Source organism: Nycticebus coucang, chromosome 24, assembly GCF_027406575.1.
Source record: "Nycticebus coucang isolate mNycCou1 chromosome 24, mNycCou1.pri, whole genome shotgun sequence".
Lineage (NCBI taxonomy): Eukaryota > Metazoa > Chordata > Mammalia > Primates > Lorisidae > Nycticebus > Nycticebus coucang.
The window spans coordinates 9,714,133-9,731,590 of record NC_069803.1 but is presented as its reverse complement, the minus strand read 5'-3'; the positions used below and the strand labels follow the sequence as shown (position 1 = coordinate 9,731,590).

Below are 17,458 nucleotides of genomic sequence, written 5' to 3'. Positions count from 1 at the left end.
TGAAGAGCTTCTTCCAGATTCTGAGTGAGTTTCACCATGATCCCTCCAAAAAAAGTTTAAAGACAAGCATTTTGAGTCGTAACTTTCTGTGCAAAAGGGGTTGGGAAAAGGCCAAATGCAAGTCTCTTATGGTTGGCCTCTGGCCACAGTGGTGAAAATGGGGAGGAAGAGGCGGAGCTGAGCGACACTGGAAAGGTTGGAGTACAGAGCCTGGTCAAGCACAGAATGTATGATGGATAGCAGGATTGGACTCTCCTTGACTTCATAATGTTCTCAGCAGCCCAAGCACTCAGACAGGTGCAACTTGGAGAAAAGGCCAGCACTTGACTGTCACATCTAATTACCTAAGCAGTAGAGATGTTTTAAGAGAGCAACGGAAGGAAATATGAAAGCCCATAGCACATTTCTGATGCAATACAGTGAAAGAAAGAAAAGCTCCTCTTAACTGGATTTTGTTTTCTAGTTGTTGGGATGAAAGTGGAAATGTTCAAAAGGACCTGGAGTATCTTTAACAGAGTTAGGTTCTGAAAATCTCTAAGGATTAGAGGGAGCCCAAGGAACTAAGGAAATCTTCTGTTTTTCTCTATTTGGGGAGAGAAGATGGAAAAAAGGAATGCTCCACCATGAAAATCAGGGCACCGATTACCTGGCACAGGTAATGGAAATGAAATCGACATTTGTTGAACCTATACTGGGTTTTAGGCCCTTTATATACATTTTTTATTAAATTAAATTAATTAATTTATTTATTTTTGAGTCAGAGTCTCAAGCTGTCATCTTGGGTAAAGTGCTGTGGCATCACAGCTCATAGTAACCTCCAACTCTTGGGCTCAAGTGATCCTCTTAGTTCAGTTTTTCTATTTCTAGTAGAGATGGGGTCTTGCTTTTGCTCAGGCTGGTCTTGAACTCCTGAGCTCAAGTAATCCACCCTCCTCAGCCTCCCAGAGTACTAGGATTACAGGTGTGAGCCACCATACCAGGCCCTTTTTTTGTATTGTTTAAACCTTATAATAACCCTCAAAGGAAGAATAAACCATGAAGGAAGAAAATGAGGATAATATAAAAGCATTGTTGACTGTCTTGGTTGCTAATAGTCCTTGGGAAGCCTCTTTCCTGCAGAGAAATAAACAGACTGTGTGAAGGAAGCATGTGTTCCCTCTGAAGCAAGGAGAATGCTCAAGAGAGAGAATCATGAGCATTTAGAGAAAGGGCTAGTCTCAGAATATAATCTTTGCAAAAAGGGGGTTAAGGTTTGACCTTATGATCAAAGAATATTTATCCACAGAGCAGACAGGATAGTAAGGGATTCTATGGTCTCCTTCCTCCATGCAAATAAGGTATAATTACCATTATCGCCCCCTTTTAAAACGAGGCACCAGGCCCAAGGAGAAGGAGAGCTGGAACTGAGATGGTGACACCGTTCCTGCTCTGCCAGTGTTTCTAAAGCATGAAGACCAGGGGCATAGTTCTCACTCTGATGTCTACATCTTGCAGGAATCTGAGATCATTTTCTACCATAAATGCACAAATTATCAACTTGCATTCACTGCTTTATTTCCCCATCCCAGTTGGGAAGACGGGGCCACATGGCTCACTGCAGCTTCTTCAGGGCCATGTGGAAGACGCAGTAATGGCAGGGGGTGGGTAAACATCTCCTCTCAGATATGTAGCCCTTAAAAGGAAAGAGGTCGCTTGCTTCCAGAACTTGCTGGAAAATAAATGTAGCAAAATCCTTTCATGCTGGGTGGATTTAGCTGTGTTCCCCCAGGGAATAATATTTCTTTTGAGGGTTCTTTTCTCAAGATCTTTATGAATGTTTGAAAAGAAGTCCCTGTAAAAGAAAACTACCTTGGTCTCTTGCACACAGGCCCCTGAATTATGAGCGATTTCTAGTGTGAATGCCGTGTTAATGCAGTATCATGGGTGACAATGAAAATGAACCAAATCAGGAGGTTCAGATTTATGGTTTCAGTAACAGTCTTAACTTCTCCTCTGGTCTGCTCAGTGTTTTATGTTATTGTAGTTTCAATGAAATTTATGCCTCAGTGTGCATCGTGAGTGAGTTATGGTTACTCTGGGAACGTTAATTTTGCATTTCCTGACTTCTGTGTGTTCAAACGGACGAGTTTTCAAAAATGGCCTACAAAATACTACACCAGACCAGCTAACGCTGTGTATTTCCCTCTGTCTGTGGAATGGGAGGGAGACACCTCCATGGATGGGGCTTCCTTGTGTCTTCCACTGGGTCTATATCTCACAGGAGCAGAGGCGGATGGGAGGGGTGGAAAACATGCTGCCTCAGGTGGATGGTCAGCCCAGGTGACAAGATGATTAATGGAAAAGGAAAATCGCACTGATGAGTTGTTGTTGTTATTGATAGCTGTCATTTATTGAACACTTACTGCATGCCAGGAATTGTTCTAAATACAGTAGAACCTCCATAGATGACCACCTCCCTGCATTAACCACCTCCTTAAGTTGACCTAACTTTTATAGACCAGACATGCAGCAGGCCTAGTTCCTCATGTTGACCACCTCTGTACGTTGACCAATTTGTTCCAGTCCCTTGGGTGGTCAACTTACAGAGTTTCTATTGCATTTTTCTTATGTTCTTCATGTTACTTTTGTCTTGGAAATAGGTTTTATCATCTCAACCCTGATTGAGATAGAAAATTCATACCTTGCTCATGGACAGTTCCTGACCAGCAGAGCCAGAATTCAGATTTAGTTTTGTTGATCCAAAAGTCCAGGCGTTCCCTGGGGCTGCCTCTCTAGTCACCAAATCCGGGAATGCAGTTCCAGCTCAGTCCCCACAGCTGTGACAGGTTCACAGGGCTTTGACCTCGGTTTCTTCTCTGCTGAAGCAAGGACAACACAGAGCTAACAGACTATTGTTGGCTTAAGGGTGATGGAGTTTACTTAGCGCTTTGCAATTATCATTGGTTCTGTCAAGGACCTCAAGCTCATGATGTTGGTTCAGCCAAAGAGAAGTGGCCAAGTACAAAAAGCCTATCTATATTTATCCTTGGTTATAAGCTACGTGAGGACCAGAATTCGTCCATCACATATACCAGTGATGCTCTGCATGGAGATGCTATTTGCTGGTTGCCTGACTCTACGTCCCTCTCCAGCATCTCTCTCCTATCTCCTACTATCTTGGGCACAGTTGTGTGCTCTGCACACGGGACATTTTCAGTCCCATCAGCAAGTTACTTTCTGTTTGGGAACTGATGTCCTGCTCAGGCAGTAATTTAGTGTGTTTCTACTCTTAGGAATCTGAATAGCAACAAGAGATTTTTTTTGCATACAGTATCAAAACGCACAGCAATTCTCAGGATGGGAGCTCTTGGTACTGCAGCAGGTTCTGAGGGATGGATTGTGAAGCAGATCCTGGGCCCCCTAAAATCACACTAGTCCTGGGTTCTCCCCTCTCCATGTCAAGTGGCAAGTGGGCCAGCGCCCCCACCCAGACTTACCTGCCTGTAGGAGACCCAGCTACCCCCACAAGCTGTTTCTCAGGAAGCACCGGAGTCTGTGTCCTGGCACCTTGCAGTTGTGAGCTACTTCTTTGGCCATATCCATAGTTTTTTCCCGTGTTCCTTATGCTTCTGAAGGAGCTTTCTAGGTGCCTGACATTAAGGCTTGTGCTTCCCAGCTGTACAGGTGATGAACAGCCTTGGTATTCTCCGCATGGTGCCCACATTACCATTCACTATGTGCAGGGCTCTCTGCTGCTTCGTGCTGTCGTGATCTTTCTCTTGCTCTGCTGGAGCAAATGATCCCAACATCATTATCGTTATGCTGAGGCTTCACACTCACTCTGTCTAAAACAACTCACTGGCATTGCCATGGCCAAAAGGGCCTCTGGCTCCTGGGGTCTGACTGCTTCCCCCCAAAATGATGATGCTTTGATTACTCCCCCACCAACCCCCTCCTCCCCTTCCCAGGTCTTGGGGTGTCCTGGCTCAATTTTTCTCTGAGATTAAAAAAGGCAAGGTTATGAAACTAGTTAAGCAGGTCACTCTTCATGGTGAAAGGTAAGCCCTGGAGGTTTACCTCCACACCTCACAACCTCACCACCTAATGTCTGGGTGACAAGGAGCAAGCTGCTATCACTCTCTTGGACCCGGCTTCTCATCTGTGGACTCGGCTAACAGCACCTGTGTGGAGATTGGTCTGTCGTTGGTAAGTACCCGCTGGAAGTTTCCTATTCCTAATGAAGACGAGTCATGGTATAGCTTCCCTGGAGGGAGGATTTTTATTGATAGTAAAAAAAATTAAAAGAGCTATCAGCCATATTTTTTTTTGAGGGGCAGAAGGAAGAAGAGATTGCAGAGAGAAATGTAAGCATGACTGCAAAAATTCCTGTTTAGTGACTTGATTTTCTTCACAAGCAATGAAATAAAGTAATTTATCTTGGTTTTGTACCGTGTTTCTGAGAGAGTGTGTGTGTTTTTCGCTTGAGCTCAAAGTTTCTTTTTCCTGTCAGAAGCAGCCCATGCATTGATCCTTTTCAACAAAAATTTAGAGCCTGCTTTTTGTGTGCCTGAAACTCTGCGAAGTGCTGGCTAAAACCAAGTCCCTTGCAGGTGAAACAAATGATCATAATATATTGTGACAAATGCCACCAAACTGTCTCAAACGAGAGTTCACTTTCGTGGGCTCCTGCTCCTGTTACAGGAAATGGAAGCATTATGGGGACATTCGGAAGGGATTCTCCCCGGCCCCTCCCCTGTCAGAGGGGGACATTTGACACATCTGCTATTGTGGTGGACAAAACCATCCAGAAAGTAGTTTGCTGCAGCTTTCGGCAGCTGTAGGGATAGGAGGTGATTCAGGATGGGTGCACTCTGCTAATTCTTTCTTTTTTTTTTTTTTTGAGAAAGAGCTTCACTCCTGCCCCAGGCTACAGTGCTATAGCATCATAGCTCACAGCAAACTCAAACTCCCAGACTTAAGCGATCCTCTTGCCTCAGCCTTCCAAATAACTGGGACTACTGGCACCCACCAGGATGCCTGGCTAGTTTTTCTATTTTTTGTAGAGATGGGATTTTGCTTTTGCTCAGACTGATCTCGAACTCGTGACTTCAGGCAATCCACCCTCCTCAAACTCCCAGAGTGCTAGGATTATAGGTATGAGCCACCACTCCTGAATTCTTTAAAGAACTCTCAAAAAGTTCTCCACAGCCAGACAGACGTGTGCCCTAAATACATAGCAAGGTTTTGGGTGTTGTGCATCTGTAGAGGCACAGCAGGGATGGATGACTAGTGGGTGATATCGAAAGACAGCCTCTGAGTAACAGCCATGCACTGGTCTACCCAGCAGTTCAAACAAGGGCTGTTTGCTTGTTCTGGTAGCTGAATTCCCCGAGAATCTAAGATTCCATTGGCATGTCCACACATGCCTTCACAGGGGTCCCCTTCCTCAGCTGAATGCTAGCAAACAGCAGGTTATTTGAAAACAGCCTCAGTATCTGTATGAGGTCGGACAATTAAGTCTGTGAACTCATCCAAAAAAAAGTGCTACCTACCTCATTGGTAAATATCACTGTGGTCTCCAGATGGCCAAGGCAAAGGGTGTACGTCGAAGGTGACCATTGTGATACTCATCAATGAGGTAGGTAACACTCTTTATAGGATGAGGTCTTGAACTCGATTACCTGATCTTATATGTCAGTGCAATGAATTAAATGATATAATCTCACAGCCCCCAACACACACACACATGCTGCAGATAAATCTCACTGCGACCATTCCTCCTCAAGTTGTTGGTATAGTCCCAGTTCAAAAGATTCTGTTCCATTTTCAGGTTTGTTTCAGATCACGTGTCCCGATTTAGCACTTACAAATATACAGTCTCCATGCAAATATTAAATTTCAGTGTTTTTTTCCCCAGCACATTAAAGAGATTTTAAGTGTTATTTCCTCACTGTCCCAGCAGCTTAGGTTCTCTGTCGTCCTGGGTGGCCTCTTCCCGAGCTCATATCTCTGCTTCGGTCTTTCCTTATCAACTGTCTCTCCAGGTTTCTGGTATTTTCCACCTTGATGTTACCATGTGACCTTATTGACCAAGAGTGGTATTAGGGTGGGCAGAGCTAGGACTGTGACCAGACGATGCCCTGGTGTCATTCAGTTCTGTGGCTCATCTCCAAATCTTCCTCAGGAGTAGACATTGTGTACAGCCAGGAAGGAAGAGGTTAGACATTTCTATGACCCTAAGTTGTCACTGCAATCGCAAATCTTGTTCTGTGAGCCATTTAATTCCTCCGTGGTTCAGGTTTCCTCACGTGAAAAAGAGGGATACAATTTGTACCAACTTCATGGTGTTGCTGTGAGGCACAAGTGAGTAAATGCATTTAATCAGAATAGCACAATATTCACTTCCGATGTCATCAATACTACTGTCACTAGGAGAACGCATCAGAATTAGCCTGAGCACTGTTTGCCATGATGCCAGACCACTTACGAAATTTCTATCAGCACAAAGAAGGGAAGAAGAGCATAAGTAAGCAGGTGTCTGACGAAGACCAACTCGTGAGCTGCAGATTAATGAGGAGAGCATCACAACCCGGTTCAAGCAGCTCACATGAGTTCTAGAGCCTGGTTTTCTTTTTTCTTGTGTATCTGTTTGCACTGCAGAGACAAGCTGACAAAGTTGCCAGCTGTCCCTCCTTACTCTGACTCAGCCAGGAGGCCTCTTGAAAACCAACACAGAGTGTGCCACTGCTGAGCATCACATCTCATTGTCGCTTGTCCTTGTTTCTCCCTGTCTGTGGCACTGTGTTCCTTCCCAGGCACTGGTGGTGCTTTACTAACATCCTTCTGCTTTCCCCTCCTCATTCAATTTCATAATCAATCACGACATACGCACCAATATTTAGGTGGAATTTGAGCTCTGACTACTACCCAAGAAATTATGCATTTCTAAATATTGGCCTTTAGTTCTACTACTTGACCCCAAATGACATGTTCCTGTATTTTCTGTCTATTCAGATGAATAGTAGGTAACTTGGGTGGTTAAGTGTTTTTCAGATTGTTTAATTTTACTTAAACTTGAACCTTCTTCTCCAACTCTTGAATTCTTTTCTTAAGTAATCAACCATTTGTAGTTCATTGTCTAAGAAAAAAAGCATTGTATGGAGATTAGACAGATGCAAGTTTGCTTTCAGAAAACGTAGTTTTCTTAAGATACTGGAGTGTGATGGTTTCCTTTCTTTGACACGAATATTATGTTTTATCTAGACCTACTATTGAGATTAACTTAGAAAATGGACCTGCAAAACGAAAGTTTGTTTTAAACTTTGACATTCATCCATTAAAAAAAAAATCTGTGAAGTTGTTATTTAAAAAAAAAAATAGGTCAGGGTCCAATGCGGTGGCTCATGCACCAATCTTACACTTTGGGAGGTTGAGGCAGGAGGACTGCTTGAGGACAGGAGTTTGAGACCACTTGAGCAACATAGTAAGACCCTGTCTGTACAAAAAATAGAAAAATTAGCCAAGTATGGTGGTGAGCATTTATAGTTCCAGCTACTCTGGAGGCTGAGGCAAGAGGATTTCTGGAGCCTAGGAATTTGAGGTTGCTGTGAGTTATGATGACATCACTGCACTCCAACCTGGGTGGTAGAACAAGAGCCTGTCTCCAAAGAAAAAGTAGTTTGAGGGCGGCACCTGTGGCTCAAAGGAGAAGGGCGCCAGCCCCATATGCCGGAGGTGGCAGGTTCAAACCCAGCCCCGGCCAAAAACTTAAAAAAAAAAAAAAAAAGTAGTTTGAGCCGGTGTGGTGGCTCACACCTGCAATCCCAGCATTATGGGAGGCTGAGGTGGGAAGATTGCTTGAGCTCAGGAGTTCGAGGCTTGTCTGAGCAAGAGTGAGACCTTGACTCATGAAAAAAATGGAAAAACCCAGCCAGGTGCCACAGCAAGCTCCTGTAATCCCAGCGGCTTTGGGGGTTGACGCAGCAGGATGCCCACAGCCCCTGTCTGAAGTTGCAGTGAGCTAGGACGCCATTGCACTCTGCTCAGGGCATAGGGTAGAACTCTGTCTTGACAAAAAATAACAAGGCAAAAAAGAAAAAATAGTTTGAGCGAGGGGTGGTGGTAGTGCATTCCTGGATTCCCAGCTGCTCAGGAGGCTGAGGGAAGAATAATGGAGCCTGGGAGTTTGAGGCCAGCCTGCATAACAAAGGGACAACCGGCTCTAGCCTCTAAAAATAAATAAATGAACAAACAATTAAAATTAGGTGGTAACAAAGAGTGATTGAATAATACTCATTAAATTTAGAATTTAAGGCCATATATTATATATGTTTGTGTGTCTATGTATGCATATATAAAGGAAATGCTAGCCAAGGGAAAATAAAATAAAAAAAGTTTGCAGCTCACAGTGGCTACCAGTGGCAGGGTCCTTGTTGGCCTTTGATGAGGAGTTCTACATGTCACAGTGTTGGGCAAATGACAGATGGTGGCTCACTTCGATTTTTGCCACTGTCCCTGGCCACGGGAGCTCATAGGAAGCACCTCAGATAAAAGTGTGCACACTGTTAGAAACGTGGACCTCAGGAAAGAGGCCAGAAGCCAAATGGCAGGTGGACAGAGAAGAAAATTTTCCTCTTATTCTGTTCCAAGGTGCTTAATTCTGGTGAATGCTTTGTTTTCTGCTTGTCACACACAACCTTCTTTAATTCTAGTCACCATCACTCACAGGCATTTATCACTTTTTAATACACTGTATATTGTGTCTTATTTATTTTGCTTAGTTTCTATCTTCCCCTACTCGCACTCTAGGATCTAAGCTCAGCGAGGGCAGGGATGCTTTGTCTGTTTTGTTCACTACTGTATCTCCCTCTCTGAGGACAGTAGGTGCCTGGCACACAGTAGGTACTCAATACATATTTGTTGAATAAGCATGTGATTTCCTTACAGTTCCACAAACAAAAACTAGACACCTTAACCTCAGGAGGGTACCCTGAAGCTCAGCCACAGTGACCTTTCTTAGAATCATAGGTCTTTTGAGCCAAAGAAACTAGGAGATTGCCATAAAGAACCCAAGGTCCAGAGTATCACAGAGCAAATCAGTTAAGTAACCAGGAGGAGAAATCAGGACTTCTTGTCCACTGCTCTTTCTGCAAACAAGCCTTTCCCCATTAATTTCACTTACTCCAATTGCTGGAAGCAGGGGTCTCTTCCATCATAATGGCTTACCCTCTGGGGTTCTCTCTGGTTATGAGCTTTGCAGTGCTGGGCCTATCCTGGGATCCCTTTGGTGGCCTGGCTGTCACAGTCTAAGAGAGCACGTTGTAGGCCATTGAGGACTTTCATTCTGCCTTTAGGCCTCTTCTCCCTCCTCTGTCAGGTCTGTCTAGCTCGGGCCCCTCTCCTGCCATGAAGTTTCCCCTTGAACATGCTTGAATGTGGCCCATATCAATGTCATATTTCTCTGCGTTGCTGTGGTCCTACTAGGATTACAAACCCAAATGCCTAGAGAGGCCAGTAAACACAGAGAACTGCCCAGGGTAGAAAGCGAGGGCTTAGGGTTGCCTAGATCTTTCTATTTTTAAAGAAGCTGGAATTTCCCTGAGTTAAGTTCCCCTGGCCACTGTTCTCCTTAGCTTCTTACTAAGGAATTCAGAGGAGTGTGTTCTCCGGGGGCATCCCACTCTCACCGTCTCTCCTTCCTGTGGGCCCCCCTCTCTGTGAAATAGCCGCCTCCATCTTTCTGTGAGAGGTCCTTCTTCTTCTTTTATCTGTGAGAGAGCTGTAAGATATACATGCTCATCTTTGGAAAAACCCATGTCTTTTGTGCAATGTTTTGACCTCCCAGTTTTTTATGGGGACATCTGTACTGAAGCGTCCCCTGACATAGAGAGGCTATTCTTGCTTTAGAGCCTGGATTGTGTTTCTCTTCTTCCTCAATTTTGAAATAATGAATTCAATACACAGATATAGTAATTTTATATATAATAAAAATTATTTATAATATTATATAAAATATGTGTTATAAATATATATGTTACATAATAAACATTGTATGTTATATATAATAAGTATATATTACATATAATATATATTTTCATTTTTTATATATATTTTTAAATCTAAAATACTTTTCCTTTTTACTACTAAGACAGATGGTATCAAACTATAATCCTCTCTCTCATTCTCTGGAACAGACATCAGTTATTTAAATAAGCAAGAAAGGTATTCTATGGATGTAATATGCCACATTTTATGTTTTCAACTAAAACTTGTGAATTTTTTTGACAAATCTTTTTAGTGTTGATGTCAAGGAAAAGGTCAGGTAATAAATACTAAATATTAGGCTAGGAAACTGGATTGGCCAAATTGTGAAGACTCTTGAATACTATGTCTAAAGTTCTGGAATTTAACCCAAAGAAAATATATATATTTTGGGAAGAAAAATGAGCTTTAAAGAAAAACCAGGATTAGGGTACAGGAAAGGGTGACATATTCGGGGATATTTCAGAGAAAGAATTGGCAGGATTAAAGTAGATGAGGAAAAGGGAGAAATTATATTCAATGGTGGGAATTTCAGACATAGAGAAAAAAGGTGAGAGATTTGAGAATAGGAGGTTGCTTTAAAGCAGAACCTACTGATGGTTCTGAAGTCATCTCTTCAGCAGTCCATTTCTTCAGAGATCTAGTGAAGCCCTCCCAGACTATTGGGAGAAAAAAATGAAAATCTTGGTGGCTGAGACCACCCCATTTTCTCTGCTTTGTAAATCAAGAAGAATGTAAGGAAGTCTTCATGAGACCATTGTCCACAAGGCTACCTCAACTCTGGTTAGGAACATAAAGAAGGGATAAATGTTTGGGATGATGGATATGCTAATTGCCCTGATCTGATCATAATACAGTATATGCATTGAAACATCACTATGTACCCTGTAGATACAATTATTTTGTGTCAAATGAAAATTTAAAAAAAAGAAAAATTTGGTTTTAGACCCTTTTGGAAATGTTCCTACTGGAATTAAAGATCAGAGTCTTTGCCTGTTGAAATTTAGATTCTCCAATGATCATCTAGGAATTCAACTGCTGTTCAAGTTTTCAAAAGTAGGAAACCACTACTTTTAAGCAGGAAGCATTACAAATGTAATTGTCAATTAAAGGAAGGAGTATGGAAAGTAAATATGACTCCTAGTGGTCAGCCTGAGATGGAGTCCGACCCTGGGTAAACTCACACAAACTTCATAAACTCAAAAATCATTTTCTAAATGTTATAAATCCAATTAATTATGTATCCCCTATTCCTTAATTCTATCAATAATCTAATAGATATTCTTAAACAAAAACATTTGTTATACTCCTGGGTTTTCTTTATTGTATTCTACAAATATGAGAAATTTCTTTCCTAAGTAATTGACTTTATGGCATTATTTTTACCCTGGCAAGTATGTTTTCCTATTGGGAGTCCCTCCTGGGCTAACTTTGGTCACCATGGTTCCTTTAGCCAAGTTTTCTGTTTGCTTTTGTGAGTCTCCACCATCCCATTCTTGTCCTCCTCCAGTAGGGGATTAGTGTCCACACCTGGACTGAAGGTTTGAAGATTTAATATGTCCAGTGTTACTATTTCGCCTTTGTTTCTGGAGGACATAGAATTTTATAGCGATAGCTTTTCTGTTTCAGCACTCCAAAGATGTTCCATTATCTTCTGGCTAGTACTGTTTCTGGTGAGTAGTCTGTAGTTCCCCTTGTTCCATCTTATTATTTATTATTGTAAAATTTCTTCTTTCCTCTGGCTGTTTTTAAGATCTTATCTCCTGTTTTCAATCATTTTATTATGATTTATATTGATGTGGTTACTTAGATTTATTTGTAGTTTTTAAAAACCTTCAAAAAAGATTAGCCATTATTTCTTCAAATGTTTTTTTTAACTCTTTTTTTTTTAGATTGAAGTGATTTATATTTTAGACTGATTATTATTGTCCCAAGGGTCATTGACTCTCTGTATTTATCTATTTTTGAGTCTTTTTATTCTTTTTCATCTTTATTGTTCAGTTTGTGTAGTTTCTAATGTTCTATCTTTAAGTTGACTAATTTTCTCTTCTGCGTATCCAATCTGTTGATAATTTTATTGCTGAAATTCTATCTAACCTGCTGGTAATTTTATCTGTGAATTTATTTCATTTTCATAATTTTTAGTTTTGGAAGGTTTTTTTTTAATCTTCTGTTTCTCTCCTTACTATGTTTATCACTGTTCCTTTAAATCTTGTAGCATATTTATAAAAGCTGTCTTAAAGTCTACTAAATGCATCATTTGTTATTTATGGGTCTATTTCTACACATAAACATTTATCTTGGCTCTACTGAACATTTTTCTGCTTCATATGTTTTAATATTTCTGTTTGGATGTTGAACATCGTGATATCACATTGTTAGGTGTCTGGATTTTTTATCTTTCTTTAAAGAATGTTGAAATTTGTTTTGCTAGATAATTAAATAATTTTTAGGCCAGCTTGATCCCTTCAAGGTACTTTTTAAATCTTGTTAGGACAGATTTAGAGTAGCTTTTAGCCTAGAATTAATTTAGCCCTTCTACTAAGGTTGAGTCTTCTGGAATCCCTTCTGAATACCTGGATTATTCAACGTATTCTCTCTACTCGGCCCCATAAGACTTTAAAGTCTCCCAGACTTTCATGAGCTCTGGAAATTTTTGAGGTTAAAACTCTCCAGTAGTTCTTTGCCTAGTATGGTAAAGTTTCACACATACATATCCAGTGTAGTATTTGGCATGAGTTAAATTGGACCTAGATGCAGATTTCTTGAGTTCTCCCTGTGTATAGATTTCTTCCCTCAGGTACTCTGCTCTCCAAATTCCATCCTTTTTTGTCTCCCCTAACTTTCATATCTATATTTTCAACTTAGTGCTTTGCTTAAATTTCTTTCTCTTTCTCTTAATCTGGAACATGCCTCTAGATGGAAATCCAGGGCTTTTGCAGGACTCATTTATTTAGCTTTCATCATGGATGATAGTACTGAACTTCTTGGTTTTAAAAATCTAAAAACAGCTAGGACCAGTGGCTCACACTAATAATCCTAGCACTTTGGGTGGCTGAGGTAGGAGAATGACTTGAGATTGGAGTTTGAGACCAGCCTGAGCAAGAGCACAATTCTTTCTCTACTAAAAATAGAAAAAATTAGCTGGACATGGTGGCACATGCCTATAGTCTCAGATACTCAAGCAGCTGAGGCAGGTGCGTTGCTTAATCCCAGAAGTTTAAGGTTGCAGTAAACTATGCTGATGCCACTGCACTCTAGCCAAGGCAACAGAGCAAGACTCTGTCTTAAGAAAAATCTAAAAACAGCTGTGTCATATAGTTTTTTAAAAATTCTAGTTATTTGTGCTGTGAAGGCAAATCATGTAGAAATTATGCCAATATGGCCAGAAGTGGAAATTTTATCTGCATTAAAATTTAAAATTTACACAAAATTCCAGATTTAAATACCCTTTTGAAAAATAGAAGGTTCTGGCAAGTTTTATCTCTCTTGAGATGCACTGACTAGAGTTGGGTTGCAAGTGCCCATTTTCAGTTAAATATGCATGCACAAGTTTTCTTATTCCCACCAAAATAGAATAGCATCACTTGGTTTTTCTGCTATAACCTTGTTCATCTGTATGATTGTAACTTCAGATTTATTCTACTATAAAATAGGACCAGTGAGTATTTTTAGTCAAATGATTACAATCTTTGCAATATAGATAAAAAAGTAAAACTTTAAAATGATAATACTTTATGTACTATTCCAGAAAGTATAACATCAAGAGTTAGAGAAAAATGCAAGATATTGTAGTGGCACAAAAATAAAGATGAAGAAAATTGTAAATAAAATAAAAAATTTTAAATATTTTGAGATGGCAGTATTGAACAAGAGAACTTACCTAGAAGATAAGTAAGGTGAAAAGAAATTGTCAGAACATTCATATTTATGTACTATCATTAGAATACTGTTCTCAAAATGGCATTGATGATGACTAGTTTAAGTATTTGCCTGAAGCTGACCAAATCCTGTCCTACACTCTTTGCTGAATCAGGGTGTCCTATATGTACCATTATCTTCCCAGATCCTTAGACATAAATCTGCAGTCGTTTTTTCCCCTTCTTCCTGACCCACTGCATCCAGCTAATTGACAAGATTACTAGTTTGACCTTTTTAATTTCTCTTCCTAACCCTTTGTCTTACTAACACCATTATCTTCACTTAGTCCCTGCTTCTCCAGCTAGTTTACACAGTAAATACTGCCAAAAATTAATCTTCCTGAGGTAGACCCAGAGCACATCACTTCCCTCTTTACAAACCTGTGTTTCCTCAGAGTCTATAGTATGAAATAAAAACTTCTTAATCTTTCAAGGTCTGCAACAATCTAACACAGCTGTGCTCTCATCTTGTTTCTTTTCTTTTTCTTTTTTTTATTAAATCATAGATGTGTACATTAATGCAATCATGGGGTACAACGTGCTAGTTTTATATACGATTCGAAATATTTTCATCAAACTGGTTAACATAGCCTACATGGCATTTTCTTAGTTATTATGTTCAGACATTTATATTCTGCATTTAGTAAGTTTCACCTATACCTTTCTAATGTGCCGTAGGTGTAGTCCCACCCATCACCCTCCCTCCACTCATCCTTCCCCATCCCCTCCCCACCCTTGCCCCTTTCCCCATATTCTTGTGCTACAAATGGGTTATAGCTTTCATATGAAAGCTATAAATTAGTTTCATAGTAGGGCTGAGCACATTGGATACTTTTTCTTCCATTCTTGAGATACTTTGCTAAGAAGAATATGTTCCAGTTCCATGTAAACATGAAAGAGGTAAAGTCTCTATCTTTCTTTAAGGCCGCATAATATTCCATGGTGTACATATACCACAATTTATTAATCCATTCGTGGGTCGCTGGGCACTTGGGCTTCTCATCTTGTTTCTTACTACTCCCATTTGTCTATCTTACCTCCAAGAAGTCAAGGAATTTTACTTAAAGCTGAAATAAATCATATCCTGAGGAGGCCTTGAACCTTTCAGACACATCTCTTTTCTTTGTCCATGCTACTGTCTCTGTTTGAAAATGTCTACACCAATATCTTATGTGTCTCAACTCAACCTGCAAGTCAAAACTCAGTTCAATGGCTAAACACTATACGATATTTTCTCTCTTTCCCCTATTTTAAAGCTTTCCCTCTGTCTATTGCACTTTGACAGTTCATATCTATTGGTATCGAGTTGCAAATTATCACTTATTACTCTGCATTATTGTTCTTTGCATACATATGTCTTATTCTTACATGTTCTGATGATGGATTATCTCCCTGAAAGCAGAATTCAAGTTCATTATTCTATTTTTTACATTTTCTTGCATAGTGTACTGTTGACTCTTGATAAATACATATGAATATGTAATATGAACATATTATATATATATATATATATATATATATATAAATGGACAGGGTCTTGCTTGTCTGGACTACAGTGTAGTGGTGTTATTATAGTTCACTGTAGCCTGAACTCCTGGGGTCAAGTGACCTTCTTAACTCAGCCTCCTGAGTAGCTGGAACTACAGGCACGTTCCACTATGCCCAGCTGATTTTTTTCTTTTTTTGTAGATTCAGGGTTTCACTGTGTTTCCTCAGGCTGGTCTCAAACTCCTGGCTTCAAGTGATCTTCCCATCTCTGCCTCCCAAAATGCTGGGATTAGAAGCATGAGCCATTGTACCCAGGCTCCTATTGATAAATGTTAATAGGATGAATACTTCTCTGAGGTCTGTGTTGCGATCTTCTAACACTATCATTTTCATCACAAGTAAATACATGAATTACCAGCAAAATCATCACATTGAGTATTTTTCTTCCATTTACTTTCTAATATTCACAGATATTTATACTTAAAATGTTAAGATTGAAATCAGACATTGTTCTCAATATGATCTGTGTATTTTAAGAAGCCTGATTTGAAAAAAAATAAAATAAGAGAGAAAAACCAAAGATCTGGAAACCCACAGGCTCTTTTCTTAATCATGGATCTTGGCAGTGAGAGCTACAATATGTTGCCACCTATTAATTAAATCTGTACTCTGGTGAATTAGCCAAGAGAGAGAACATATTTAAAAAAAAAAAATAGAGCCAGGAAAAATGAGAATAATAAGTTTAGGAAACCACTTGGGTAATCAGAAGCTTTGATGTAGCAACACCCTGGCCATACCTTTTCCCCAGGGCTATGAAAAAACTGCAAGGCAAGAAAAACCAAGAAAAAACCTAAAGTTTTGGCTAGAAAGTCACCACTAAAATATTACAATGCTTCATTATATATTTGAAGCATTGAATAATTGAACCAAAAGAACGAGCCAATTAGGAGCTTAAATATAGAATAAGAATGTTAGATATGGATGAATTTTAGAGACCACGTAGATTCTAGAACATTGCCAACTAACATTGTATCACAAATCTCTCTGAAAGTCTGCAGACAGCTATAGACTCTGTCTCCAGAAAAATGTGCATACCTAAAGTTTGATCTCAGGTTGAGACCTTTTGATTCAGAGCACATTCCATCATTAAAGCCAAGAAAAATACATTTCAAGAAGATCTGGCCATTTGCTCAGCTTCCTATAGGAAGTCAGTGATGGAGGGCTAGTGTCTCTGGAAAGTGCCTTCGGAACTCAAGCGCCAGCTTTAGGATTTGATTCCCCCAACATATTTTCCCTCTCATGCAGCTGTGTTCAACAAATAAAGTAATTCATTTTCTTCAAATAAAACTAGCTTAGTTTTTTTGTTTCTCTAGTGGGGAAACCAAAATAAAAATGTGATGTCTTTTGTGTCAGGCACTGTACTAGGTCCTTCCACATATACTCTCTCATTAGTACAACAACCATAGTTAATACTATTCTTATTTCACAGTGAGGAAATTAAGATTAAGAAAGATGAAGTACAGCAGGGTGCCCATAGCTCAGTGGTTAGGGTGCCAGCCACAGGCACTGGGGCTGGTGGGTTTGAACCCAGCCCAGGCCTGCTAAACAATAAACAACAACAACAAAAAGATGAAGTGACTTTTCCAAATCTACAAAGATAACATAAAACAGGGCTCAGATATGAATCCGTGGCTCTTCCCTCAATTTGAGAGTTCTTTTTGCTGCACCTCCCTTACCTTTATGTAGATCAGCTCTCTGGGAAGGCTTCTTTTGATCTAACAAATGAAACAAGGCTTATTATTATTATTATTATTTTGTAGAGACAGAGTCCAACTTAATTGCCCTTAGTAGAGTGTCGTGGCGTCACACAGCTCACAGCAACCTCCAACTCCTGGACTTAGGTGATTGTCTTGCCTGAGCCTCCCAAGTAGCTGGGACTACAGGTGCCTGCCACAATGCCTGGCTATTTTTTTATTGCAGTTTGGCCAGAGCTGGGGGTTTGAACCCGCCACTCTTGGTATATGGAGCTG

General features: G+C 40.2%; 1 long non-coding RNA gene across 2 annotated transcripts; it reads right to left on the bottom strand.

Annotated features, from left to right (window-relative positions):
• Positions 1-2,532: 2,532 nt before the first annotated feature.
• On the bottom strand, positions 2,533-17,205 carry LOC128576482 (uncharacterized). Of its 2 annotated transcripts, none has more exons than XR_008377392.1 (3): positions 17,165-17,205; positions 3,477-3,763; positions 2,533-2,855 (listed from the first exon to the last, which is right to left on the bottom strand). It is a non-coding gene; the product is annotated as an uncharacterized LOC128576482 (long non-coding RNA). The 2 variants fall into 2 exon arrangements; XR_008377391.1 differs by having other exon boundaries at positions 3,477-3,766; positions 17,165-17,203.
• Positions 17,206-17,458: the final 253 nt, after the last annotated feature.